Source organism: Gopherus evgoodei, chromosome 15, assembly GCF_007399415.2.
Source record: "Gopherus evgoodei ecotype Sinaloan lineage chromosome 15, rGopEvg1_v1.p, whole genome shotgun sequence".
In the NCBI taxonomy this organism is placed as follows: Eukaryota; Metazoa; Chordata; order Testudines; family Testudinidae; genus Gopherus; species Gopherus evgoodei.
In genome coordinates, this window is record NC_044336.1 from 7754841 (window position 1) to 7781521 (window position 26681).

A 26681-nucleotide genomic window follows, 5' to 3' on the forward strand; every position below is an offset into this window, starting at 1 on the left:
CTCAGCCAGAACAGGAAGCTTAGACAGTGTTATCAAGCTGAGTTTGGGTCCCAGCCACTGCATATTAACACTGGGAATTCTACATCATCCTGTCTGAAACTCATTCACTGATTACTACTAACTCCCATGCTGTCTTTTTTTTACTAGTGCATGGGTGGGGTAGGCAGTAGTTTGCCTTCATCTGAGAAAGAATTTGCCATTTTCCTGAATAAAACACTTAGTGAGGAGTTGTGCTGTGATTATTGGTGTTTGGAGCCATCAAACCAGAGAAAGAGACTCCAAAACATCCTCTTAGTTCTTGTGGGGAGCCTAGGCAGGAAGGAAAAGCAGTAGTATTTGTTTATCTGGTGTTCTCCATGATAGATAACACATTGACACAAAACCTCAGCATGTCAGAAAGCCGCCAACTAAAAACAGGATTATTGTTCCATTATAGCATGAAAATAAATACAATGTCAAAGATATCAGGGTAGGTTTGTAAGTGGCACATAGTTGCTGGAACTAGAGCTGTGGGGGGTGCTTCTGAAGCAAACGTGATTTAAACATTTATCAGCGCCCAGTAAAATTATTTCACAAGGGCAGCCTAATTATTTTATTTACTCTAGGTCACCCAAAATGCCCTTCCATAGGTCCGTAGGCTTATCCACCAACTTATGTACCTCTTCAGAGTGGCTGGAAAACAGAATTTTCGTTCACAAGAAATTCTGACATTTTGGGAAGAAAAGTTTGTTCTAAATCAGAATGGAAAGTCAAAATGTTGCTGTTCCCCTTTAAATGAAAATTCCCCCAAATTTTTGACTCAGGACCACTGAAATGTTTCATTGTGATAATATTGAATCATTTAGTTTCCATAAGATATAAATATTTCACTTCAGTAATGTCTAAACATTATAATATTATATAAATATTGAAGGTAATATATATATAATATTAAATATATATCCAATGAATTTAAATGAGGAAGTCCAATCATCACCTTATTAAAATGAAATATTTGGACATTACTGAAACAATATGAAAGAGTTGAAATGAAAAGTATCACAGCACACTATTACTGAAAAATTGCTACTTTCTCATTTTTATCATATAATTATTAAGTACATAGATTGGGATATAAATATTGTACTTACATTTCAGCGTATAGTGCAAAGAGCAGTATAAATGAGTCATTGTCTGTATGAAATTATAGTTTGTCCTGACGTTGCTAGTGCTTTTTTATGTAGCCTGTTGTAAAAGTGGACAAATATCTAGATGAGTTGCTGTACCCCCTGGAAGACCTTTGTGTACCCTCAGGGGTACGTGTACCCCTAGTTGAGAACCACTGAACTAGACTGTCTCAAAGTGGCCCTACCTGTATGGGTATATCAAGAATTTAGGATTGTGAGTTGAGGTTTTCAAAGCACTCTGGGGCATTTAGACATATCTCTTAATTAATATAAATGGGAGCTATGTGTCTAAATCCCCATGACTGCTTTTTAAATCTTAGCCATAGAATCCAGTTCTCTCCATTACACCATAAAATCCAGTTCTCTCCCTTACACCAGATTTACACTGCTGTTACTCCATTGATTTTGGTGAAGTTATTCCAGATTTACACAGTGATTGCTGATTCATTATAGTCAAACTAGGAGGAGAATGAGTGCCATTATCCTTTCTGCAGAAGGAACCCAATACTGTTATTCTTTCCTTACCATAGACCTTAGTCCACCCTGTGCTTTGCTGCACATTGGGTTACCCACATTTGCCATCCTTGCCTGTTAACTGCCCTTCTCTCCAAATCTTCCCATTTCACGTTGAGGTGTTTGATGTTCATTTCTATGTTATTCGCGGTCTTCCTCTCTTTCTTCTTGTGTTTTCTGGCTTCCATTCAAGGGCAGTATTTGGCAAGCATTCTTTTTCCATTCTCAGCACATATCCCAGCCACTGATGTCTTCGTTTGTAGATTGTTTGTGAGAGGGTACCTTGCCCAGTAATTTTTCTGACTTCATTTGTCTTCCTCTCTCTATATGTTATTCCCAATATTCTTCTCAGACATTTGTGATGAAATGCATCCAGCTTTTGCATTTCTTGGTTAAGTTGCCATGTCTCACTGCTATATGTTATGATGGCGATAACAATTGCTTTGTACACATTCAGCTTTGTCTTGAGGGAAATGTTTTTGAGTTGCTAGATGTTTTTGAGTCTTCCAAATGCAGCGTTTGCTTTCCTGACTATTCTTCTTATTTCCTCAGAACTAGTACCATCTTGGCTGATGGTACTTCCAAGATACATAAAATTGTCCACCTTCTCCATTTCTCTTCTTCAATTTTTATTTCTGTCCCTGCAGTCCCCATTAACAGGACTTTACATTTCTTTGCATTGAATCTCAAACTTATCTTCTCCATTACTTTTACTTGGTTTGTGCATTTTTGTAGTCTCTGGGCATCTTCACCAATAAGAGCGATGTCGTCAGCAAAGTCTGGATCAAGTAACCTTGAATTGTTCCATTTTAGGCCATATGTATCACTGTCACATTGTTTTAATCCATAGTCGATAACTAGCATAAACAAAAAAGGAGACAGGACGTACCCCTGCCTTACACCTGTCTTAATGCCAAATGACTTACTCAATCCATTTTCCATTTCAATGCAGCATTTTGATTTGGTATAGAATGCCTTCATAATGTTAATTAATTTTGTTGGAATTCCATATTGTTCCACAATTTTCCACATTGTTTCCTAGGGTGCAACCATTCCTTCTACCAATTGAGAGAATGGGGAGCGCACTGGAACCCTGCTGCCACCCACAGGGAAGAAAAGAGCAGGGTTATGCCCTATGTCTCTCCTTCCCCAAATGGCAGCCTGTCCCCCTTCAGAGTCATTGATCTCAGTGTAGGGTGACCAGATGTCCCGATTATATAGGGACAGTCCTGATATTTGGGGCTGTGTCTTGTACAGGTGCCTATCACCCCCCCATCCCGATTTTTCACACTTCCTGTCTGGTCACCCTATCTCAGTGGGAATTTTGCCATAATATCAACTGGATCAGAACTGAGTAAAGATGGCAAGACTAGGCTCTAAAATAACAACAGGGCCAAAAGACTGCAGGTGACAACGGTATAACTGAGAGCAGAATGTGGCCTTCTGACATGACTGGAACTTGAGCATCAGGAATAACAAACGAACAGTACAGTTGGAAAACCACATGGCCAGGGCCTCAGCTGGTGTCAATTGGTTTCCCCTAATGAAACTAGCAAAGCAATGCTGATTTAGACTGATTGTGGATCTGGCTCTGAATACTTTAACTACGTCTAATTTTTTTTTACAAATTTCAGGTGTTTTACATTCACACCTTCACTTTGGTCAGTGAGGTGCACACAGATTTCCCGTCTTTGTTTAAATATTTGACACAACCAAAAATCAAATGGACCCTACCCCATTTCCCCACCATCCATTGGTTTGAAATAACTCAGCAAAGAACTTTTCTGTCAGCACCTGCAGATTTTACAGGCGTCATACGTATGAGCCTTTTCAGAGGAAAGAGGCTGTTCATTTAATTGGACAGATAAGACCAAATTCTACATTCTACAGCTCTTCTCTGACATGTACCACACAGGAGGTCAGACTAGCTGATCACAGTGGTCCCTTCTGCCCTTGGACTCTATGAACCTGATGGTGACTGTTTACATGCCCAAAGTGTGAGCCAGATCCCCAGCTAGTGTGTACCGGCATTGCCCCATTAGAATGGTGCTGATTTATAGCAGCTGAGGGCCTAGCCATATTTCTAGGTCATGTTACGGTAATCAGACTGTTCAAGGATCCACTAAAGATACTGTCTGATGGAAACCAAATAGTAAACATGCCGAGGGGATGCCTGTAGCAGGGATATGTGGTTCTCTTTTCTTCTTTGTAGGGAGCAGGGAAATGTGTTTTCTATTTATCCTGGTGCCTACCCCATAAATGGTATTTGTACTGTGAGTATATTACAGACAGGCCTGAGTCGTTGCATTCAGAGCTACATCTGGAGCTGGACTTTCTCTGCGTTCCAGCAAGTCACACCAGGGGATTAGATCTGGGCCCTTCTCTATGTTGGACTAGGGAGAAAGCACGTCCGACCAATCCATTTCTAATATGTAGAAGTGGCCTGATGCCACAATCATTGCAATGGAAGGGGATTCCCATAGCAGGCTGCTCAGTGGCTTTGGAGACAGTCTGCAGTGGGACATGAAGGTTGTGACACTGCCATAGTTGCAGCTCCCAGAGGAGGAAGCATTGTGGCAGAGGCTAGGAAAGTGCCTTCAGAAGAGCTGGGGGGTGCACATCTCCCATGGGCACTACTATCCCCTGCCTGGCTCCCTCCCTCCCCTGTGGTGCTCAGTGTCCTTGTTCATATGCAGTATTCCTGACTTGTGGAGCCATCACAGCTCGAGGTATGATATGATCTTCCATGGGCCCCTTGGGTTAGAGATCTGCTCGGCTCTAATTGAAAAGCCAAAGGTGGAGCTGAGCACAGCCAACCTGAACCCAACCCAAGAGTGCTGAATCATTTTCAGAATCAACCCAACGCTTCCTCTCCTACCTGTGTCAGCACTGCCGCTGCCTCATCCTTAGGGTTCAGCCTGGCGGGGGCTTCCTGCTTCTCATGCCTGTGATACACCTCCGGCTGCCTCCTGCCCGTGGGGTCAGAGAAGTGGTGGTACCGTACCCTACTCCTGCTGGCTGCCGCCATCTTGCTGCCCTGTGTGGGCTGCGGAGTGAGAGACACAGCAACGTGTTGGTAGCTCATGCAGTGCAGTGAGGTGGTGGTGGCCAGCAGGAGCAGGGCACATGGCTGCCGCTGCACTGGCCACCTGGCAGGAGGAGATGGTCAGAGATGATCCGACCTGAGGCCGATGCTTGTAGTTGGATCCCACTGGGGTTGGGTCAGGTTGCAAGACTCTACTTCGTGTGCCTGCTTTTATTACTGGGTATCTCCTCCCTGCCTTTGTAGCGCCACTCTTCAAGGGAATCTTATTAAGTCTGATGCCCACAAGCATCTTTTTGGAGTAGGCTCTCTGTGTTCTCCCCTTATAGGAGTGGAGTCTTTGGGGACTTTCCATGACCTTCAACCCCAGTATCAGTCTTGTGCTCAGGCTCCAGAATGCAGAAGCCTTAGGACCTGTGGTATTTGGCTTTTTCAAGCCCATTGGGATGGACTCTGACTCATTTACACTAGTGTAAATCTGGAGTATCTTAACTTATCAGAATCTGGCCCCGTGTGTATATTGCTGGATGTCAAAAGCCAAAGAAGCCCTGGTACGGTGCTTTGGTGGCAGCAATTGACTGGGATCCCAGCACCAAAAGGTAAAGGAGAGGAATTAACCAAATCACAGGTTAAGGAACATGTTCTGCTCAAATATGCCAAAATATGCTTGGATCTAACTTTGTCCAGTTTAAATCTCTTGTGCACTGGGGCTTCCATCGCTTCCAAGTGATGCTGACCAGCAAGGGGGAGATTGTGATGGAGAATCCTCACTGAGAATTTCCTGTCTCTTTCATGCTTCTCAACCTGAGCTCGGCACTTACAAAGCTTTTTGGCTGTGGGAATAGAGTGAACTTTCGACTCTTTCTGACTAATACTTAAGCCATTATCCCTCCCAGCCTGTACTGCCAGCTTGGTTTGTTTTTTCCTTCATTTTCATGATCTCATCTGATAATAAGTATGATCCTTACCAAATGGGAGACAATGGCATGATGATTGTAGTGCTTTCTAACCACCAGCCTTCTAGCCACTGTCTCATAGGTAACCTGGTCATTAGCAACTACCTAGAGCAGTGTCGGGGCCCCCATAGAAATACAAGGACCTACTCTCTCACCCCAGGATAAATTCACTGCTTCTTGCTCCTGGGGATCCATGAAGGCATAGGGCCATCTGTATGGAAGCCTTGTGCTTCTGCACTGGTTCCTGTCTTCCCTCATTCCCCACTCCCATCCAGCCTCCTGGCAGTATGGTTCCTGGCAGGACTCCTCAGTGATCTCTGCCCATGATCCTTTTAAATTGAGGATGAGGCTTCACCATCGGGAAGGGGAAAGCTAGTAAGTGAGGTAAGCTGCTGAAGGATGGTTTTGGGGGCACAGACAATGCTGCAAACTGTGATTAGTACTTAGATTTTTAGCCCTTTGGGGCAGGGACTATCTTCTTGTTCTGTGTTTGTACAGTGCAGAACACAATTGGGTCCTGTTCCAGGACTGGGACTCCTAGGTAGACCAGAGTCGGAAAAGGTTCTCCTATCTTACGAGAATTTTTGAGATTTAAAAAAAAATCCATCTTGAATTAGGGCAAAATGCCAAAATCAAATTTGCACGAACTGCTAATCCAAAAAGAATTTCGGGTTGAGTCAACCAAAACGTTTCATTTCAATTGCAACTTTAAAAATACATATTTTGTTTTGGTTTTTGTTGGTATAAATTAACTAAAATGTCTAAAAGGAAAGTCATTTCCAAGGAAAAATGAAAGTTTTCATTTTGAAAATATTGAAATGGGATATTTTGACAATTCCAAGCCCTTTTTTTTATCTTTTCCCCCAAATTGGGAAAATTTTCCAAACTGAACCTTTCCTGTGAACAGTTTCACTTCCAAAGAATTGGTGCTTCCTGCAAAAAAATACTGTCAGAAAATTCTCAACCAGAACTACTCCTGGGTGCTATTGCAATACAAATAATAAATAATAATTAAAACAACTCTGGGTATCCCCCACACATCCCACAGCCCTTTCCCTTTCTGTATCCTGTAGCCTGAACCAAAAGACGTTCCCATGAATGTCCTTTCATGAACTCCTGGGAAAGGAGAAGCAAAGCTGCATGTATCTCCCTTGTGGAGAAGGAGTGGGTGACATAGCCTGTAGACATCTGAATGGAAAACCCGTCTTAGGACTTAGCTACCTTCCTGCAAATGCAGGACCATATTTTTAGGTAATTAACCAGCCTAGTTAAAAAACACTAGCAAAAGGATTTCCCCAGGAGGCTATTACAACCTCCCACCTCATTCAGGTTCTTCATGATATTCAGCCCAAATTTTCTTGGCCTTGTTTCTTCCAAAGTTTCACAAGATTGTTGATTATTCCTGAAACAATTCTGTTCCTTCCTTGGGATTTACCCTCGTTCCTAGTACCGGGCCTCACAGTAGGATCATTTCCGCACAGAACATGCCGAAGCACCCGTCGATGTGTTGTGGCAGGTAGGGGACCTCAGCAGTTGGCCTTTATGTTCACATTCTGCTTTGTGGCATTCTGCTGCCACTGAGCACTGGAAGAAACCCACACTGCTAAACTGATGGTTTACACAGCCCTGTTTGAATAGTTCCATGGTTAGATCTCAGGACTAAGACTGGAGAGAGCGGGGATCAATTTCAGGCTCTCCTAAGAGTAATTTACTAAGAGTAATTCTCCTAAGAGTAATTTACTCTGTCTGTGCCTCAGTTACTGGTCTGTACAATGAGCATCATAATACTTCCCATCTGACTTGTCCATCATTGAGAATGGGAGCTTGCTGGAAGTAAGGAATGTGTATCACTGTGTGCACAATAAGGTTCTCCTTTGATCTTGCTTGTGTTATGGCTGCAGTCCCTTGTAATTGCACAGCCATCTGTTTGAGGTTTTCCTGTAGCATCCATCCCCATATAAGAGCAGTCGCTTCAGTGGGCATAAAACATGTCCTTTTAATTAATCAGGAAAAACTCAGTTCTCAGTCTGGATACTGCATGGCCTTGATGGGTCAGATTCGCCTCACACTTACTTTAAAGAGTCTTTATTTTGGAGGAGGTGGAAAACATTGAGTTAAAACAAGACAATTTTCAGTGAAAAATGAGCCTGATTTCAAGGACAAACAGGCCAGCTTCTGAGCAAAATTATGTTCATAGGAAAAGGTAACATGGATTATATGATTTTCATGTGTGTTCATTATATGGTTTGTGGTAGTACCTGAGGCCTCAGTCAGAGATCTGTGCTTGACTGTCCCAGGCACTGTACAAAACACCATAAAAAGATGGTGACTCACAACCTAAAGAGCTTACAATGATTTGGTAACTTCTCACAGCCACAGGGACAGTAGACCCTCAGGGTTACAAACATCTCCAGAATGGAATTGCTCGTAACTCTGAAATGTTCGTAATTCTGAACAGAATGTTCGGGTTGTTCTTTTCTGAACTGACTGGTCAACTGCACAGCTTATTTGGAACCGGAAATACACAAACAGGCATCCGCAGAGACAATAAATAAATAAATGAATAAATAAATAAATTCAGTGTGGTACTGTGTTAAACGTAAATGACTAAAAAAAAGGGAAAGCAGCGTTTTTCTTCTGCATAGTAAGGTTTCAAAGCTGTATTAAATCAATGTTCAGTTGTAAACTTTTGAAAGAACAACCATGATGTTGCAAAGAGTCCTGTGGCACCTTATAGACTAACAGACGTATTGGAGCACGAGCTTTCATGGGGGAATACCCACTTCGTCAGATGCATGTAGTCCATGCATCCGACGAAGTGGGTATTCACCCACGAAAGCTCATGCTCCAAAACGTCTGTTAGTCTATAAGGTGCCACAGGACTCTTTGCTGCTTTTACAGATCCAGACTAACACGGCTACCCCTCTGATACTTGAAACTATAATGTTGTTCAGAGTTAAACATTTCAGAGTTCCAAACAACCTCCACTCCCAAGGTGTTCATAACTCTGAGGTTCTAATAAGACTGGGGCTTTTCAGCTTGGAAAAGAGACAACCAAGGAGGGATATGATGGAGGTCCATAAAATCATGCCTGGTGTGGAGAAAATAAATAAGGAAGTGTTATTTACTCCTTCTCATAACACAAGAACTCAAGGTCACTGAATGAAATTAATAGGCAGCAGGTTTAAAACAAACAAAAGGAAGTATTTCTTCACACAACATGCAGACACCCTATGGACTCTTTGCCAGAGGATGTTGTGAAGGCCAAGACACTAACAGGGATCAAAAAGAACTAGATACATTCATGGAGAATAGGTTCATCAATGGCTATTAGCCAGGATGGGCAGAGATGGTGTCCCTAGCCTCTTTTTGCTAGAAGCTGGGAATGGGGGACGGGATGGATCACTTAGTGATATTGTTCAGTTCATTCCCTCTGAAGCACCTGGCATTGGCCACTGTCAGAAGACAGGATATTGGGCTAGATGGACCTTTGGTCTGACCAGTATGGTTGTTCTTCTGTTCTTCTGTTCTACTCTAGTACAGCAAGTGGGAGGGAGAAAGTGGCTCTGTGCTAGCTTTTTAGCTGTCATACAACCATACTATTATGGAAGTGATTCTTCTTTTTCTAATATTTACTGTGGGCCGCATTTCTCATGCTGCTGTCACATGCAGTTGTAAAAACATTTTGCAAGATTCTTCATGCTGAATTATGGTGAACAAGAGGGCTCTGATTAGCAGAAGAAGCCAGTCTGTAATGTGACTAGTTCCAGCTACATTGCTGCAATTTGGCTGTGCTAAATCAGATCTCTGGTCTAATGAGGGGATGATGCTAAGTTTTTCTCAATAGTAATCACCCCCTTGAAGCATTGCCCAGGAGTTTCCTGGTTTCCAGTGCTGATTCTGGCGCACGGGGGTGATAGGCAGGTACATTCTGCACTAGCTGATGTTTCTGAGTGACTTCTGTGGTCAGCTCCAGGTAAAGTTCAGCCAAGAAGTAATGAGAAAATGTCTGGTTATGGTTAAGACTGAATCAGAGAAGAAAGGGGGCAGTTTTCTGCTCCCTGCAGAGATCAACACATGTGTTTATGGCCATCACTGCCCTCTGAGAATCCAAGAGCAGAGGTGTGTCCCCTAGACTGCGAATGGCTTTAACAAAGGGTGAACAGAGGCCCACAGCTGATGGAATGGACAGCAACACTGGCAACAGAAAGCATCTCAAGGGATTGCCAATCAGCATCACCTCTGTCTTGTTTGGGTCCCTACATCTGCCCGAAAAGTGGAGAGCAAGGAAACAGGGCTGATGGACAGGAGTCATAGAGTCAAATGTCATTTGCACGGTGAGCCCGCTGTGGTCCATACCGTCTTGTTCTCTCCCATAGTGCCTGATTTCACATAAATGAAGGACAACTGGGGATGGCAAGACAAGGTCTTATGGCCCCCTTAGCTGAGAACTCACTGGAATCTCTCCAAGAGAGGAATAAAACTGTGCTGGAACATAGAGAATGGTCAGCAACCAAGAAAATGATTCGGCAAAAATTTCTGAAATTTCACTGGTGTTCCCAAGTTGCAAGGTTTGAAACTAACCAATCTTCTGTGTTTTCACAACTATTTCTACCATATCTTTTACCAGAAAGTTCCTTTCCTTAATAAAACCCCAGTTTTCTGTAAAAAGATGCAGTTTTCAGAAGGTGAAAAATTTCAATAATAATGAGAACAAAACTTTGAAAAATAATTTAAAGGAAAACTTTTATAATGTGGATAATTTTTCACAAATAGTTTTGGTTTCGAAAAAAGCCCATATTTTGAACAAGTCATTTTTGTATGGCAAATTTCACCAGGCTCCACTTTCTGGTTAGTAAGGTCCAATATTCTATGGCAGGGGTAGGCAACCTATGACACGTGTGCCAAAGGCGGCACACGAGCTGATTTTCAGTAGCACTCACACCGCCCAGGTCCTGGCCACTGGTCCGGGGGGCTCTGCATTTTAATGTAATGTTAAATGAAGCTTCTTAAACATTTTAAAAACCTTATTTACTTTACATACAATAATAGTTTAGTTGTATATTATAGACTTGTAGAAAGAGACATTTTAACGTTTTTAGAAGGTATTACTGGCACGCTAAACCTTACATTCGAGGGAATAAATGAAGACTCAGCACACCACTTCTGAAAGGTTGCCAACCCCTGTTCTACAGGGCCGCCCAGAGGATTCCGGGGTCCTGGAGTCTTTGGCAGCAGGGGGCCCCTGCTTTGGGGGTAATTTGGTGGTGGGAAATCCTTCCGCTCCGGGACCTGCTGCCGAAATGCCCCAAAGACCCGCAGCGGGGGTCCTCCACTGCAGAATTACTGCCAAAGCAGGACCCGCCACCAAGGAGCAGCCGGATCTTCGGGGCACTTCGGCGACAGGTCCCGGAATGGAAGGACCCCCCGCCGCCGAATTACCGCCGAAGACCCAGCTGCACTTCGGCGGCGGGTCCCGCTTCGGCGGTAGTTCAGATGCGGGAGGTCCTTCTGCCCCAGAGTGGAAGGACCCCCTGCCGGCAAAGACTGGGAGAGGAAGAAGCTACGGGGACCCGGGCCACATGAGAGTTTTCCGGGGCCCTCGGGGCGAGTGAAGGACCCCGCTCCAGGGGCCCCGAAAAATTCTCGTGGGGGCCCCCATGGGGCCCAGGGCCTGGAGCAAATTGCCCCACTTGCCCCCCCTCTGGGCAGCCTGCTGTTCTGTGGCATGGTGTTAGAGCAGACAAAGGCCTGAGTCCGGTACTCCCACAGCCTAATTCTCCATTGCTCTGTGTTTCCATGATCATTTACACCAGAGCAAATGAGAGCAAAACCAACTGTACTGCACAACTATTGGATTATTACACCCCCTTTGCAGTGGTGGAATGGCTACCTGGAATGATGGGACGTAGGGAATGGGGCTCATGGCCTCCAGCACCTGTCACCAGTTTGCAATTCACCACCAAAATGGATTTATGAAAAGAAATAAGAGGCATTGACTGCTCCTTTCAGAACAAACAGGGTTAATCACAGTCTGAATCAGAGCGGTATTATAGAGGCTTGGAAATCTGGGATGTATTAAAGCTAATCAAACTGGGAATTAGGAGGAAGAACCATGTCCAGCCAGTATGAGAGTTTTCTCAGGCCTTTAGAGCCTAACTTCTTCAAATGAAGCTCTGATCTGAAGAGGCAATGCCAGAATTTCTAATTGGGGCCTCAGGGAAATGAAGGATGAACAGGCTGATCTGTTTGAACCACCATGCTTGCCTAGCATGTAATTTTTAATGCCTTGTTGTACTTTCCCTGCTTGTTCGCCAGGCTTACAAAGCACCCATTGTTCAGACTGCAGCAGCATTTACTCTTTCAGATTGATTAGAAATTGTGCAGTTGCATATTTTTTGTGGTCTCACGGCCTGATGGATGGGGAGGTTAGTGGCTCTGTAACACAGCAGAATAGCCCCTAGGTATATAAACTGCAGTGGAGTGCCAACAGTCATAAGCCAAGGAGGACTCACTTCCTGAGCTTTGGGGTCCCTTGATCTCCTGAGGGAAGGAGAAGGAGCTTTTCACCTCTCAGTGATCATTTCCCTCTGTTGTGCTGCTTGGACTGTCCCCTTGCAACAAACTGTGCCATTAGCTTTCCATAGGGGGTACACCCCTTAAGTACCCAGGAGACAGCGTGGCCTGCCTGTCAGAGTCTAGGATTAGATAGGTGTACTTGGTCTAAATTTACTTGGTCCTTTCTCAGCATAGGGGAGTGGACTAGATGGCCCATCAAGAAGCCTTCCAGCCCTTCATTTCTATGATTCTATGAAACCTAGATTCCCTTCCCAGCTTTGACCGTGTGACGTGTTGTTTGACCTGGGCTAGTGACTCAGTTTGCCTGTCAGTAAAATGGGGATTATAAAATTGACATGTGGCTGTGACTAGCTTAATTAATATTTGTAAATTGATTCTAGGCCCTTGGACGGAAAGTTCTGTAGAAGTGCTAGCTATTACCACATGTTTCAAAGAGACGCAGACTCACAGCTAGACTGGAGAGTATTATTCCGCTAATTCCTTCTGCCTTCTACCAGGCTTAACTGAGACAGTGAAACGTCAGGTCATAGCGTGGCCACGCGCCAATCACTCCAGTATCATGTGATTCACTCAGCTACAAACACAATGTATTCCATTGTCCTTGGCATCTGTAGCCCCCGTTCGTATCGTGCTGAAACTGAATTACTAATTTTCACTGGCACTAGGGTCACAGTGAGCCCTTATTGTAAGAATGGTGTATTTATTTTGAGTGTGTCCAGCCTCACATACAAACACTATCCTAAACTGACCTTGTTTGCTAATAGCTTTTCTTGCTATAAGTGTCCAGCATGGAAGCAACAGAACCACCAGGATGCGGCACCATCCAATGGTGAGTTGAGTACCCTACCACAATCTCCAAGAGACATCAGGATGAGTGTCAGGGTGGGGTCCCCCTGCTGCTACCTTGTTCCAAACTCTTACAATCCTGAGGGAGGCAGGAACTCAGCCAGGAATCAGTCCAGTACACAGAACTCTCTGTGCCCTTATCAGCGTGAACAGAACCCTTGTGCCGGTGCACAGGGCCGTTAACAGGAGCACGGCATAAATCCAACAGCCACAAATAGTCTTGATGGCTTCTCCAGCTTCAGCCTCTTAGTCCTGGATTCAGGCACCTCCTTCTCTTTGGGCAGTGGCTGATTCCTGCATGCAGGAATTCGCACACTCAGGCTGCTCCCTGGGCCTGTCCCTCAGCCCCGAGCTCAGGCTCTCAGCCTGCTGGGCCCCTAGCATGTGCCCTTTTCTGCAGCCTGCACAGCTCCTTCTTGAATGGCATCCTGGAGCAGATCTGGCAGGATTCCTGCTAGCAACCTACTCAGCCAGAGCTGGTGGGAGGGCAGAAGGTGAAGAGGCCAGGTTTTCCAGTCTGCCTACCCCAGACCACGCAGGTCTCCAGGGACAGGGCTGCCACGTACTGATCTGAGCTGATCTGTGAAGTGGGGGTCCTGAGTGATTTATAGCCACCTCTCCTGGGTGCCGCTTCCTTGCTTAACACATTTGTTCTCTCTGTTCCAGACCAATGGATGGTTGTACATTTACTACCATAGAGCAAATGCGTGTGTTATTTATACCTCCATTGTAAATGCCCTAACGGGATAGCCTGAGTCACACATACCCTAGTGTACTTTTCATCACTTCCAGAAGACTAACTGAATAAAGGGAAGAAGAGAGGGATTGTTTGGCTGCACTCTAAGGAGCGGGATCTAATAGGAAGTGTTTGATATGGGATAGAATTAGATGGATCTAGATAGCATAATCAACATGCGATAGGAACGAGTAGAAAAATAAGTCCCACTTTATAGAGAAGTAATCTGAGGCAGAGAGTGCATGTGACTTGGCAAAGGCCAGTGGAGGAATCAGAGAGGTGATGAAAATGCAGGAAGCCTGGCTCCCAGGCCAGTTCTCAGACCACTAGACCATGTCATATGCAACATGACAAAACACTGAGTGGTAAAGATTTCAAAAGTGCCATAGTGACTGAGGAGTTAAAGTCCCATTGACTTTCCATGAGACTTAGGCACCTACACATCTAGTTCACTTTTGAAAATGGGTTGTAGGTTCCTAAATCACTTAGTTGCTTTTAAAAATGCTACCCTATAACTCTGAAGCCATCTGGTCTGGCTTACACAAGCTGGTCCATTAGAATAGACAGATGGCTGGGGCAACTGGCGATTCCATAAAGCATTGGATCTTTGGCCCACCCCTGCTCCAGCCTTGTGCACTGCCATGCAAGAGATCCTGGAGAATAGGGCTCTGCACACACACCTCTTCCAGGGTCAGGAGCAAGACTGGCTCCTAAATGAATATCTTCAGTGCATTCATTCTCTTCCTTGCTGAGACTTTACATTAGCCATGGGGTTAGTGCTCAGCAAGCACACCCCACTGCCTGAAACAAGTCTAGACTCCCAAATCCACTGTTGGCCAAACTTGCTGGAGCTCCAGAGGAAGCTCAGGGCTTTGGAGCAATAATGGCTTTGGCTGGGTGGACGCTGGTGGGGGTGGCAGCTAAAAGAGACAGATACAGTCATAAGCGAACATCTTGGCCTTTGCGTCCTACTTTGTCTGTCGCTTTGGAGCGCAGGACATTGTGTCTCGGGGAGAGAGAAAATCCACAGAAATTCCAAAGACCCTTCCCTGGCCATCAATATGGGTTCTGTGCGTGGCTGTTATTTTGCTTCTCTTTTATGGTGTGAGGGGGAAAAAGGGTCCCTTTGTGTGAGAACTGAAAGAAATAGTCCAATCCCACAGCCTGCCTGAAATCTTAATGTCAACTATTTGTCTCCTTGTGTTTTCAGATACAAGCTCTTTCCCCCGTATTTCTGACCACTCCTGGCCACTCCCCAAAGTTTTTCGCTTTACTCTGTCCTAGAGGGCACTGGCTCACCACCAATGGGGATCAGAAAGCTGTTGCTGGCAGGGCCCATGCTGTAGTAATAGGATAAGTCTGTGATATGCTTTATCACAGTCAGTGGGAAGGCTTCCGTCAGCTGCAGTAGGCTTTGGAGCCAGGCCCTTTGGGATTATTTGATTCTGTTTTTAAAACATCAGGAGTAAAATCCTGCCCTTGTAGGAATCAATGGCAAACTCCCCATTGACTTCAGCAAGGCCAGGATTTTGCCCTACATTTCAGATGGAAAGATTCGGGTCCAGCCAGGGAACAAGGCTTAGTAGCAAACAGGGAGGAGTGGGAATCAAGCTGAGTTTGAAGGGACATGAACTGCAGTCATCACCTGTTTCTTGATTCAAGGGACTGCTGCTCATTTTATATGCAGCTGGTATGAATCAGCACAGCTACAGTGAAGTCAAGGGAGCTACTCTAATTGATGCCTGCTGATGTCCAGTATCTCTTTGGACCATTCATTAGGCATTAGATAGCATCCACCCTAGCTAAGGTTCCCAGACAAAACTGGATCAGAGCTTCCTCTGCTTTAAATCAGTGTAGGAAGCCAACGGAGCGACATTGATTTCCACCAGTTCCTGGCCTGCCCCTTCTGTTGTAGCTCCTGTTTATACCCACTCAGAACTTTCTGAAATGTTCCGGAAGGTTTCCATGCATGATGCCTGCCCCCATTTCTTTCCTCCCTCTTTTCTTTTAAGCAAAGAAATTAGATACAATCCCCCTACCGCAAAGTTAATGCAGTGGCATGGCTGCAAAGCAAAACTAATGGATGTCATGAAATGCAAAAGTCAAGTGGCAACTGTTCATCCAGGTGCATTGCACAGGTGCATTTTTAAATGTTTCTTGTCTTCTAATGTATTAACGGGTAGATTGTAAAATATGTCCCATCAAACACAGAGGATAAAGTGCATCCAAATTGCCATTGCTGTCAGAACTTTAACTTTTGCATTTCTTGATGTTTTCCAGTGTTAATTTTGTAAACCTAATGGCTGGCGCTTTGCTATGGGATATTTTGCTATGGGATATTTCTGATGGTGGTTTCTGTCACTAAACTCTGTGAAATACATAGTTTCATAGAGTTTAAGGCCAGAAACCACCATCAGTCTATTGTGCTCACTAAAGATGCTGGAATTAAAGAAGCATAGCTGTGGAAGGGCTCCACTGTATTCTGGTTCTTAACCTGCCTTCATCTTGGTAATAGCTGAACACCATCCAGTAGTGCATTAAGTGATATGACTAGCATCTGCCAGGTTAATGCTGGATCTCAGCGAATTGGTTTCATATCACCACAAGCCTGCCTGGTGATTCTGTTTCACCAGTCAGATGCTGATTTGCATTAATGGGCCTGAGCTAAAGCACACTGGAATCAACGAGAAGAAGGGTTCCCATTGAACTGAGCGAGTGTTGAGGCCCTTCCAATAGGAAACCGGTGAAAAAAGGAAATATTTGCCAGGCTGTTTTCTTCTTATATTAATTTCTCACTGTGAGCTCGGACCCCAGGTTTAGCATTTTCCTCTTCACTGGGATGTGATGCTGGGCAGTAAACACACAGGTTCTCCCATGCTGCCTTGTCTGTCATCTTCTCCTCCACTGGATTTTGTGAAGATCACTTTCAATCTTTGTTACACAGCTTCCCAATTCACACTCATGGGTAGGAGTTTGGCTGTGAATCAGTTTATGGAGAATTTTAAGTAGTGAAATCAGATGTATGAATAAAGAGGTTTTTGTTGCTCTTATTCCTTCATCAGCTTTATTCAGTTTCAAGCAATACTTTTAACAGTTGCAGCTATATCTGGGTTGGCACTAAGGGTGGAAGCCTTATCCCATTAAAGTCAATAGCAAACTACGATTGACTTCAATAGGACCAGGATCAGCTGCATAGGGAATTTCTTGTCAGTAAGATTTTAAGTTGGCTTCATCTCCTGAAAAATATTACTGACATCCCTTTGTACATTGCTGAATTACAGAGGCAGAAAATACATCACCTTGTTCTTGGAGTTTCATATATTTTGTTCAGGAACCTTGATGGGGGGAAATGAACAGCTAAAACATTGCTGTAAAAACTAGGAACCACTAATTATAATCTCATATCTAGAATGAAGAAATGCTCCTGGGAAGATGGGTCCATTATATCCGCTGTAAAATCTAATCTATCCATCCCATGTTCAGCATCAAGGTAGCTGCATCTGCACTTCAGAGAGTGATTTTCTCCAGGACTGAAAGCATTGACAGAATCACAGGTTTTCTTGCCTCTTTTGTCAGTTCTGCTGCAAGGCCTCACCCAATTTCTCACCCTAGGGGTGCACTGAGGAAAACAAGGGATGTTTCCAGGATCCCTGAGGAGGACCAAGTGGTTGGACCTAGGGAAGGAAGAAAGAAGTGACGTGAAAGATCTGGAGTAAAACCACAGTTGTCACAAAGTTTGATCACATTTGTGATCTGACTGATATCCGCCATGATGCATCAGTAATTTCTCCTTCCCTACAATATTTGATATGACAACAACTCCTTTCCCAGAGGCTGATCTAAAGAAACTGATTAAATTAATGGGCCCCTGAGTGGGTTCAAATGGGGGTTGGGTGCTTAGCTAAATTGCTTTGATCTGGCAATTACTTGGGGATTACCTGTAGGTTCCAGCTTTGAAAAGATTGCAAGAGGAGATGTCCTAACATGTTTCAGTATTTGTATGCACCATATATGGATTAATTCACAGGAATTATAGATTTCAATTGGATTTAAAATATGTCAATGAAAGACATTATGTCTCCAACTCAAAGCCCACTGAAGTCAATGAGATATTTTTCCACTGCCTTTAGTGGATCAAGCCCTATATCTGTGCACTTTTGCAGTGTAAATGTGTGTCTCTCCTGCAATCCGTTAAAGCCACTCAAAAAGCAAATGTTTTTCATTAGTCTGATTCCTGATTCCAAAGCAAAACTAAAGTATTTCTCTCTCCTCTGCCGCAGTCTCTGGAGACATGAGCTCTTTCTGATTAGCAGACCCAAACCCAGTGAATATAGAAACCACATGGTGAAAAGTAAAATAAATAAGAGATCAGCATTTGGGAGCCAGCAGTCTGTCAAAAGGGAGCCGCGAGAAAAACTGTAACTTCAACAAAAGAGTGAAAGAAAACTAGTTCTAATTATTCCAAGGTTATTTTTTTTTAAACAAAAGCTTATTAGTTTGCAAAGTTCCCCTCTGAAACATGTAATTTCATTTCCCCCTCATTTGCTTTTACTACATGTTCTGGGCACTGTCAGAACGGCCTGATTTATAACTGACAGCTTTGGCTATTTTTCATACAAGCTCTCTCTAAATATAATAGTGTGAAAATTGTCCCACTGCCAGGAATTCCTCTTAGAATTATAACTAGCAGCAGTTGCAGTATGCAGAAAAGTGTCAGTAGCTTTATGTTTTTCATAAAAAGCAAAATCCTCTTTTTTGGGGGAAATTGTTTCTCTTATCACTTTGAGTACATTGACTATCTCAACATGTCCTGGGAAAACAAATCAATGGGTGTTACTGCACTGATTCCTGCTGCCAGCAGTGCAGATTTTAGATTACAGAGGAAATGTTTATTGACCAGGATTTTTTATCTGCAGTTTTGTTCCTTAGGCTTAATTCCCATCCAATAGTCTCCTGAAGCAGCTTGTAAAATAAATCAGCAACACGGACATGATGCATAATGTGGTGTTTCTGGCTACAGGGACTGTAACATGGAGAGCAGCATATGGACAGGCGGTCAAGTGCTGCATTTTATTCAGTGAAATTTCAGCATCGGCCAAAAATTAGTTGTTTATTTTTGGTCCGGGATGGAAATTGCACAATTTTAGCAGTGACAAGCATTGTCCATTAAGAAACATTTCTCCACCAATGATGCTGGCAGATTTCTGCAGCTGTTCGTGAAAAGGGTCTCCCTGTTTGTCTGCAACAATTGCTGGTTTTACAAGGATTTTCCATTGTTTTCATCTCTTTTTGTCAAAATTAGAGTGAGCTCTGAATCTCACGCCTTGAATCAGAGCACCCGTGAACTCTGGAAGCGTTTGATCCGGACTTGAAATTGACTGCTCACATTCCAAGGGGTGGGAATATTTCTCCTCGCTTTTAGTGCTTTTGATTTTAAACTTCCTAAAGAGCATCTATTCTTGCTGGTTCATGGAGCCATTGGTTTGATGAGGATCTTTGTGGAGATGATCACAATGGGCCAGATTCACCGACATATGTTGGGTTCTTAGGTGACACAGAACAGCTGTAAAGCTGATTTGGTAGCGGATTCAACTGGACTGCTTGTTGTTTTGCATCACCAACACAGTGCAAAACAATTGAGGTTTACCAGTGAAACTGGCCTAATAATGGCCAGCCTAGTAACACGGTATCCAAACTTTCTAGGAGTAGTTGAATGTTCCTAATTTTAATCTGCGTTGGATAAGACTGCAGAAGTATGGATGCTTCCAACAAGCTCCTCTGTTATGTCTGTGCCTGTTGCACACTCAGGGTCAAATTCTGGGTGTGTAGTGTGTGGGTGTGTGCTGTGTAAGGAACCTTCCTCCTTTTGCACACCACATTCAAGGCTAGAGAAAAATTGCAATCCCTGCACTATGCTAAGCTAGGAGGCTGCTCTCTGCCAGCACCCTCTGTGACACAAGCCATCCCACGAAGGGTGTGGAAGATGCTCCACGGTCCCCTCTGTCCTGGCCAGCAGAGCTCACTGCTGAGGACGAGAACACCTACCCTGCCCACCCAGAGATGCACTCCCCTTGAGTGCCATGAAGCACCAGGAAGAGCTGTCCTTACATCACACACTGGAACGCAGCCTCTGTTTCTGTTTGTTGGAGCAAAGAAGCGAGAGTTCCAAATTGCAAATCAAGTGTCTGTGAGCAGTGGGGAAGTCCTGGCAGATCCCCCAACCTGCATTCAAATTCTGGCTCATCCCTAGAATAAAGATCAGAAGATTGAGATTTGAGTGCCTGTGTGAAATGGACTCAGCTGGGGGCAAGAGGAACCCTTCAGGCAAACTGTTTTCTAAACAGAGGAAGGATCTTCAGCGCCCATAAGGAGATGTGTTTCCAGGAAAACCAGCTAGGGTATAAAATCCAAATCCTTGCTAAATGCATGCAAATGCATTTAGGAACTCATCCTGCTCCCACTGGGTCAGGGACAAAACTTTGACGGGACCTGGATCGTCTAAAGCCCTTCAGGGTGTGTATGAAATTAAGCAGGTTTAGGTTGCTCAGAGGTTGAATTTTTGTTGCAAGCCTGGACTTCATGTCCCCAGTTAAAAAGTCTGGCGAGTTTCTACCTGCCCTGAAGGCCAGTGCTCCCCAGGCCTATTACTAACAGGAGCGAGGCACAAACCTTCCATGCCACATTCTTCTTTGACAGGTTACTCCTGGAGATCCTCCATCTGCCAGATTGGCTGGGTGCTGCAGGAGAGGTGCCTTGTGCTGAGCTCTGGCTCATAGAGTTTCAGTCAGTTTCCTAAATTATTCAGTTTAAATACAGGGGAGGAGGGGGGTGGGGAGAAGCTTCCTAGGAAAATAATAAACATCAGGGATAGATCCCTCTGTTTGGGTGGGATATTGAAGAGCATTTCACTTAACTCTGCTCCCGCTGAAGTCAATGAGAGCTTTGCCTCCTGCGAGTTTGACTGCAGTGGGCACAGAGTCAGGCCAGCACTGAGCACTTCTGAAATCCCGTTCTGTATGAATACTGGGGAACGATATTCTCCTGAGCCTTCCCTGGAACTTTCCCATGGGGAGGAGTTTTCAGGTTTGATTTCCAGGGCTTGTGTTGTCAAACTAAATTTTCAATAGTGCTTCAGGCTCCCAGCCTCAAAATATTTAGAGATCTGACTCCCATTGATTTTAGTGGGAGTTAGACACCCAGATACCTTTGAGCATCTGGGCTTAAGGAACTTAGGAGCCTAACTCCTACTGCTTGCTAACAAGCCTTGCTGCCTTTGCATATATCCATTTCATGGTCTCGGTGGGTTCAATCAGGTTCCGCTGCTGTCTTTAAATCTGGGGCTTTCCTGGGGTCACATAGGAAATGGGATAAATGCTTTCGGGGATGTCTCTTAACCTATGAGATTTGATTACAGGAACTGGCCAGACACCTGCAGATAGATTCCCAGAACCACACCTCACCTTCCCACACCGCAGATATCACCCAGGAGAGGGAACTGGGTGTGGCCATGGGACCCATCGAGCTGAGGGATTAGGATACTCGAGTATGTGCATGGTATAAGCAAGGGGAGGCTGAAGGCAAGGATTGTTGGCAAAGAAAGTGAATTGGAAGCAGAGAAAGAAGGATGGAGTTGGAAGATGGAGAGGAAGAAAGATGGGGCTTGGAGGAGAGAAAGAGAAGGGTGGGATGGAGAAAGAGGTAATGGAGACATAAGCTGTGGGGGAACAGCTGAACTCAGTGGCTGTGGTTTATCCCAACAGCCAGGCTTTTTAGAGGTTTGATACTTGCCGATTGCCAGGCAGCTGAATTAAATGTCTCTGAAGACAGGACATGAGAACGTGGGCCTGATTTCAGCTGTGTGGTGCAGTGGATCACAGGCCAAACCCAGCCTGTGGGCAGCATGCCCCAGCTGAGTGGGCAGAGAGGCTCGGCGAGGATGCTGGGGGTGACCCAAATGAATATCCTGGCAGCAGCCACTGGGATTCCCCCGGCACTGAACCAGCCTGAGCTTGCATTAGCAGAGTGTGCTGTGCTGGGCAAGGGTGTGTTGCTAGAATCCGCTGTGAGGAGGGAATGTGAAATTTCCTTTGGGATATACCTGGAGAGCTCCTGCCAGCTTCAGCATGAGACAAGAGACAGCTCTGTTAGGCTGCTCAGCCCCTTTGGGTAGTTCGTGAACTGTTTAATTCTCGAGCAGCTACAGATAAACCCCAGGCTGGGTTTACTAACCACCTTCTAACTTCAGTGGCAGACAGGGACTCCTGTCCATGCCATGGGAAAAACCTCTTCTCCTAAATGAGCTCACCAGATGCACTGCAGAGGCAGCCCTTGGTAACAGCCACTCGCACAGTACAAATCTCAAGATTTGTAGTGGATCACAGAGCCTTTTCTCTGTAGGCTGGGGGTTCAAATCCAGGCCAGGCTAGTAGCCAAGTCCAAGATCTTACCAACTGATGGTTCTTCAGAACCCTCCTTCATTTCTCACTTAGGTGCAATCCCTCCACCCTGAGCATAGCCCGCCTACTTAGCCCCCAGTCCTTCCATGACCCTGTTTCTCCTCAATGTGTCCCACAGCAATGTATCCCTTAGCTAGCACCCTGGTTCATGTCTCTGGTGGAAATGTATGGAGGGACCAACTTGGAGTGACCAGAAATCCTGATATTATTTGGGCTGTCTCAATATTAGGGGCTTTGTCTTACATGGGCAAATATTACCCTGGCCGACCCTCAAAAAAGAAAGTATCCTGATTTTTCACACTTGCTATGTGGTCACCCAGCCTCTTCCCGGTGGGGTGCTGAGGTGGGCTAGACAGAAAATTGGGAGAGCTGCGCTATACAGCTTGTGAGCACACACTTTTTTTTAACAATAGGGGGTGTGGAATGTACTCTGGGAGGGTATGAGCTGCCCAGCTCTGAAGGCAGAGCAAACAGCGGCAGCTGCTGGCTGGGCACCCAGTTCTGAAGGCAGTGCTGCTGCCAGCAGCAGCACAGAAGTAAGGGTGATGATGTCATACCATACCACCCTTACTTCTGTGTAATGTTTGACCTTTGCACTGGGAGGGGTGGGGGCTAAGGCAAATTTTGGGGTGGCTATAGCCCCCACAAGCCTCCCTGGCCAATGCTGCCCCCGTGGTCACCATAGACCAACTGCCAGGAAAAGTTATGGAACCCTTGAGGAGTCAGACTGGGAATGGGTGTGGTGTTCCAAGCAGTCAGTGTTGTTCTCACTGCTGTCTTGGAATGTAGCTTGTGCATCATTATGGTAGGTGCCAGTGCAGCGAGGACTGGAGGTGAATGTTGGAGGAGAAACACCTGGGAGAAACACCAATGATATAACAGCGGACAGAGGGGAGGTTTGGAAATCAGACCCTGAGGCCTCATCCCAGGTTTGTTTCACTGTCACATGCAACTCAGACACACAAACACACACAGAGAAATGGAAATATTCTCGTTGGCCAACACGAAATAGCCTTAACTTTGCTTTGTAGCAAAACATTCCCAATACCTACAAAAATCTAAACCAATGCTATCCATCCATCACATAACTTTCTTTCCTACCTGTGCACAAAAATGCAAATGCCTTGTTCATTCATCACACAGAGTGAAGTCTATGCAGCTATCCAAAGCATATGCGATTCCACAAAAAGGTATTTTAGCAATTCAAGACTCAAGGCTTTTTTGAAAACCTCAGCCAACATGTATATCATGCAAATAGCAATGCTTTCCCTCTGATCAAAATAATTCCATGCAACCCTAACTAAATATCATGAGATCCTAAACTAGTAAATGCACATATCTTCCTATCCCTGACTCTTACCCATGACCATAAAGTTATCTATCCCCTTTATATCAAAAGAGAATGTGGTTCAATACAGTTTTTGGTTTAGTGGAGCTCAGATAAGTATCTCTTTAAAAAAACAATATTAATGTAATTGAGATGTGCACATGCCAAAGCCAAGTCTCTTTGCTGTAATTCTCGTCATTCCTTATTCCATCCCCTACTATGGCTCCTTGCTTTCATTTGTTGCACTGTAAATTCCCTGAGGCAGGAACTATACCATGTCTCTTTGTTCACTATCCTTTATCACATTTTCAGGGGGCTCTACATATAAATTAAAAATAATCTGCTCTCCTTACTTCACCCTCCCACAGAGACCTTTGAACGAAGGGCCCGTCGGCTGTCTCTTTACAACACCTACAGTGTTACGTTTTGATTTGCTTTGGTACTACTGTACATAGCGCTGACCATTTGTGGCTCTCTCTCCAAGATGATCGGAATGCAGCTCACAGCTGTTTCATAGCAGAGCCTGTGGTATGGGAACAGACTGTAAGTTTTGGATGTGCCTGTGTGGTGCATGGAGTTCTTATCCATGGCCTTTGTTATTATTGTATTTAATTTACAACTCAGTGTTGCTGAGTGGCTGGGTGCACGGCTTTCAGCTAGAGTGTTAGTTCTTCTTTTTGAAGACCTGATTCCTAGCCTATTGAAGTCTGTGGAAGGACTCCAAAGTGTTTTGGATCAGGCCCTTACTCCTTGAGCTTTCAAACACAGAATCATCTTTGTTGCCTTTGGTGCGGATCCTTCTGTTACACAGTGGACCTCAGTCTGCAGGGCTGTCAATGCAACACTATATTTGCACACAAACACAGTTTAAACACATTTTCTGTTGTGCAAATGTATCACATGCAACCACTGATTAGTAGCCAGGCTCCTTGCTAGCAGATGCCTTTCGGTTTGCAAAATGAAGGCTGAATGGAGTTGCTGGGTGTTGTTTTCCTGGCTATGTACCAGGTAAAACTCTCATAAATAGAGCTGTTGGGGGGGGATGGGATTGTCCTTTTACGGGAAATTTCAACATTTTGAAATGACTTTCTGCTCAGAAAAGGAACAAAAAGTCAAAATGTCAAACTGACACGTTTCAAATCACAAATATTGGAATGGAAAATTTTGATATTTTTCATCAACAGAAAACAATTTGATATATCACCAGGACTTTTTTTTTTTTAATTTTGGAGTAGAAAATGTCGCTTTGTTTCAAAAAGGTGATTTCAAACAAGAGTTTTTGTTTTGATTCACCTGATCAGAAAATTGAAATTTTTTTTCAAAATTGACAGTGTGCTGTGGAAAATTTTGATTTCCACAAAACCACATTTTCTGACAGGAATTTTGTTGTGAGAAAATTTTTCATCACCTCTACTTATATATCGGTGGAGGAGCTTGCCTGTCTCCACACCACCTGTCTATGTAGTAGCCCATCGCTGTGGCATCTGAACTGTAAGAGAGCAATTGGGGAGACCAAAGCAACCTCAACATTTATTCTACAAGTCCTCCTATTGCATAAAGTGTAGACTACTCCAGCTTAGAGCTGAGCGAATAATTGATTTTTTGGTTCAGGGCCAAACTGGAAAGCAAAAGTGGTTCAGTTCAAACCAAAACTGTTTTTTTCACGCAAACCAAAACAATTGGAAAAAAAAAAACCCTTTGTTTCAGGATGAACAGAAAAGTTTGTTTGATCTCAAGTGATTTTTTGAGGGGGGGTCATTTAGTTGTGGGCCATTTTTGAATACCTCCCCTTACTTTAAATTATCTAAATTTTGTAAGAAAATGCTGTTTTTTTAAATGAAAAGTCAAAACATTTCATTTCAAAATGGTCGAAACTAAACGTTTTGACTTTTCTGGAAAAAAAAATCCATCTTTTTTTCAGCCAAAACTCATTGCCAAATTCAATCTGAATTTGTAAATAGTTTCTGTGGCCTGAAAAACGTATTCTTCTGCTAATTTGCTATTTGCCCCTCTTTTCTGTGTGTGTTTTGTTTTGCCCACCTCTAGCTGATCTACTCACATTAGCCTCACTAGTGCTACCGAGAGCCACATCTGTACATCAGAGGTAAACTCAGCTCATGCAGTAACTACATGGAAATTCCACTCAGAAGCATGAAGGAAAATGCCTGCAGCAGACCTTGAACTACTTAGTAATGCAGGAGAGTGAAGAAAACCTACAACACATGCCCTTGGGATGTAATGAAAGATTCTTCTGATTCTAATCAGGTGACTGAAATGAGCGCCAACATTATCCCGGTCAGAATGAGATTGCTGACAAGCGTGGAGAGAACTGAAGGGAGCAGCGGGAAGCAGAAAATAAAAGAACAATAGCCAGTTATCTCAGTGACTTTCATGTTCTCCAGGGTGGGCAGGAGTACCACATACATAAGAGCAAATTCCGGACTGTGTGCACCCTGCATGAGACAGTATGTCACCAGGAGCTGCAAAGCAATAGAGCCAAGCAGGCTGCAGGAATAATTATACAGTACAACTGCTGCTGGATTCTCTAATTTTCTTGGAGCTGGGAATGCACAGAATGTGGGTAGGTGCAGAGCACTGAAAACAAACACGTGGTTTTTTTCTGGCACAGTGCTATTCCACCAGCAAAGTGAGCAGAAGATAAGCTTGAGCAGAGCATGGTTTCCATTAATAATTAGGCATAGCGATGTTGCTTAGTGGTTAGAATAGATGACTGAGAGTCAGGTCTCCTGGGTTCTGTTCCTGTTTCTGCTAATGACTTGCTGAGTGACCATGGGAAATTCATGTAACATTTCTCAGTCTCTGTCTCTAAAATGGAGATAAGAATATCTCCCTACCCGACGCAGGGATTGTGTCTATTCTAGTAGCGCGTAAAGGCCCTAACAGAGATCAAAGGGCCCTTTGAGTATGGCACTGTACAAATACATAGTAAAAACTTAACCTCAAAGAACTCTTTAGCTGAATAGAGCGGGAGAAAAGAAGTGGTATCCCCACTTAACAGATGGGAAACTGAGAGATGGGATGGAATTTAGGAGCACCCT

At 44.3% G+C, this 26681-nt stretch overlaps 1 protein-coding gene across 2 annotated transcripts in view; it reads left to right on the forward strand.

Annotated features, from left to right (window-relative positions):
- Window positions 1-26681, forward strand: part of CDRT4 (CMT1A duplicated region transcript 4) — a 58815-nt gene that overhangs the window by 27204 nt on the left and 4930 nt on the right. Inside the window, exon 2 of one of the 2 annotated variants that reach the window (XR_003996601.1) lies at window positions 25669-26203. The exons of the other annotated variant lie outside the window; for it this stretch is intronic. The gene's annotated coding sequence lies outside the window, so the exon portion shown is untranslated. The remainder of the gene's footprint in view (window positions 1-25668; window positions 26204-26681) is intronic. 2 annotated transcript variants of the gene reach the window in all.